We start from the raw sequence: 3,395 nt of genomic DNA, 5'->3' as shown, positions 1-3,395 counted from the left end.
AGGGAAAGAAGGTGTGCAGGCAGCAACACTGCACAAGGCATGGCAGGAAACAGGCTCGTGTCTTGGTGTGGATGTCATACACCTGCTGAGGCCTTGAAGCAGAGGCTGGTCCCCCTCATTAGTGCTGGTGCTCATCGCAGGTGACAGTGCAGGTGACAGTGCTCAGGGCTGTAAGGGAGAGTCGGCCTTTCAAAGCAAACACCTGCCTTTGGTTGATTCAGGAATGCAGTCCTGGATCTTGTTGCACGCTCAGCTAACTCCTGATGTCCTGGCACAGATGTTTTCTTCTTGGTACATCCTACTGCCCCCTGAGAGTCTGCATTCAGCTGGGTCGGTCTCCCATGTAGTCAGTGAAGTTAAAGCCTTCTCTTTCAGAAATTCCCGGCTCTCTGCATCACCCATCTCTGCCTGAGGTCTGCAGAGGCAAGGCTGGGTCCTCCAGGACAAGGTAAGTGAAGAGCAACCAACCCCTTCCCATGTGGAAGCCTGCAAGGGGCTGCAGCAGCACGTTTGTGACTGGGGGGGGGTCTGTTAGGAGAGCCACTCCAGGGCAGCCTGCAGAGCCCCCTCACTTGCCGCAGAGTGAGAAAATGTGGCCATGGGCAAACGAAATCTTGTCCCCAGGTAGAGCTGCCTGGCCAAGCACAGCCCTTTCCAAGCAGAGGAGCCACAGGTCCCGCGTACAGGGGCAGGGCCCTGGGGTTTGGGGATGTAACATTGCTAAACAGAGAGATGGAGGGGTTGGATTTGGGTTTTGGTTGGGTTTTTTTTCTCTAGGCAAAGTTTTTAAAATCGGTGGAATCCCAAGAGTTAGAACAGGACTCTTCATCTTAGCTTGCCACTGGAGTGCCCTGTGCTCTACGCCACCTCCGTGTGGTGGGGGTCTGCAGGGTCCAACGCCTGCAGCTGAGGCAGGTCTTGTCGGAGGGAGGCCAGGGCTGCAGGGAGCAAGGCAGGGGCAGACATGCAGTGGGAATGGGATGTGAGCTTGAGAGCAAGCAAGAGGTACTCATCCTCCTCCCACCAGCCCGTCTGCTACCCCGTGTTAACTGCAGCGTGAAGGCAGGTGTGTCCTCCTCCCTTCGGCATCTCATTCCTGCCAGGCAAGAGTGGTCAGGAGGCAGATGGTGACTGTTAGCGAAACCTGGCTTCTTTGAGGACATCTTTGCTCAAGGAGATCATTGACGTTATTTGGGATGCTGTCACTAGTTAGCAGTGTTGGGAAATGAAGGGGGCTGTGCAGCTGGGCAATCTTTGGACCATCTCAGTTACACCTCACTTCTCTCTCAAGATTTTTGTTTCACGATACCAGGCCTAGGAATGGGTTGGTCAATTAAAACTGGTTCTGCTAGAGACAACGCATTTGGGGCCTGCATAGCTATGAAATGCTAGTTTGCATTTGGAACGCATTTGGGGCCTGCATAGCTATGAAAAAATGGTTTGCATTTGTCTGGAGGTGGAAAAATTACGTGGGCAGGTGGAGAAAGGCTTCAGTAGGTAAGGAACAAACATGGTGTTTGCCAAGAGGCTTTAAAGGGAAGGGCTGGCTACTACTGGCTCATCAATAAAAGGGAGATCTGTTCTTAGGATCAGTCCTGCACACACTTACGGAGGGGAGCAAATGCAGCTTTTCAGTCTCCATAATGCTGGTGGGAACTGCTGCTTTGCAAACGCTAGCGATGTGAAATGTTAAGTGAGAAGATGCTGGCTGAGAGGAGTATTTAGGAGAAGGTTAGGTGGGAACTGCTGCTTTGCAAACGCTAGCGATGTGAAATGTTAAGTGAGAAGATGCTGGCCGAGAGGAGTATTTAGAAGGTTAAGTGCTCTCTCAGTTTCAGGGCTATGTAAGAACACTGGTAAAATATTTCAGGCTTCTTGCTGTATCTGTATTCAGAGCACTGGTGTTGTTCACGCTCAGTGCTGACGTTGTCACCAAGAGCAACAGCATCGGGTCCTCGCTGTGCAGCTGCAATTAGCTCGCTGCAGTTTGCATTGCAGGTAGCACTGCGTGCTTCCAGCCACTCCCCAAGGAAGAGGATGAACATCCCCGCGCCCAGCACTGACCGAGGCAAGGAGTGCAGGTTACTATGAAAGGTCCCCATTGGGGGAACTAGATGTGATAAATCTCATGTGTCTGGGCATGGGCTGGGCTGTGCAACAGGTCCAGCCAGCCATGGACTAGTGCCCAGCCACGACGGTGAGTGCTTGCAGGGGCAGTCACAGCGCTCAGGTCTGTTGGAGATCGTGTGCCGAGCCAGGCTGGCCGGGGAGGGCTCTGGCCCTGAGTAACAAGTAGATACAGGTGTGAAGTGTATCCCAGGAAGGAAAAGGGAATGGGACATCCTTTCTGAGTGCTACTTGAAGGACTGGGGTTCAGGCACACGGGCACAGGAGGTGGAGGAAGAGGTGTGCGGGGCTGACGCAGCTGCTGAGAGAAAAGGAAGAACGAGAGGGAATGATACGATCAGAGCAGTGAACCAGAGCTGCCTCTCCTCCCCAGGTTTCACCGCACACCCTCCCTACTGGCCTGCCAGGATCTCCTCTCTTGTGCAAAGCATCTGTCGAGATCTTTCCTCATCAGTTCTGCTCCCGGCAAGGGCTGTGAGGAGAGGTGGGGGCCTCAGTCCAGAGTGGTCCCAGGCAGATCAAACTTACTAGTCTAGGTGGACACATTACGTCTCGGGGAGTTAGCAGTTTTGGCAGATGTTCAAAACAATTCCTGCCTCTCTGGCGGGGTGGGGGGCATGCACATGAAACAACAGCTCCTCTTCCAAGCCCCGGCCCGACTCCAGAGGGCACTGAGGCAAGAAAGCTGCTGGACGCTGAGAAGATACTGACTCTGACCAGTCAGGAAAATGCAGAGAAAGCTGCATGAAGAGACTTTTGGTGGAAGCAGGGAGGCAGGACTGGGAGCAGAAGTTGGTATCCATGCAATTGGACCTTGTCTTTCCCATGTGAGGACCATACCTGTTGGGTTATCCCCCTGCCCAGGTGTGTGAAGCTGAACTGAGCCCAACAGATAAAGCAGCAGCGCTCAGAAAGTGGCAGGAACTCTTTTGTGATGATCAAGTAGCTTTTAAGGGAGGCAGGAAAGATGGGAAAGCATGAGTTTGTTGTGGTTTTATGCTGACTAAAATGTATAGTGCCTGGTGAAAGAGGTCTGTTCCTTCAAGTTGTCCTACCAAAAGTCCTTTTCACTGGTCTGCACGCCGATACCAACATCAGTTGGTAGTTAGCATGATATCCTTCCACACTGCAAGAGCCATACCAGCAGGGAACACCTGAGACAATTTGCATTCATTCACTTGCTTCAAAGAGACCCATTTTTCACCATTCTCACAGCGCAGTGACCCTAGAGACTGAGGCTTGTTTGGTTCAGCCCGTCTCCCCCACCT

Source organism: Pterocles gutturalis, unplaced genomic scaffold (genome assembly GCF_000699245.1).
Source record: "Pterocles gutturalis isolate BGI_N339 unplaced genomic scaffold, ASM69924v1 scaffold9945, whole genome shotgun sequence".
NCBI classification, from domain to species: domain Eukaryota; kingdom Metazoa; phylum Chordata; class Aves; order Pterocliformes; family Pteroclidae; genus Pterocles; species Pterocles gutturalis.
Note: the sequence above shows the minus strand (reverse complement) of the source record.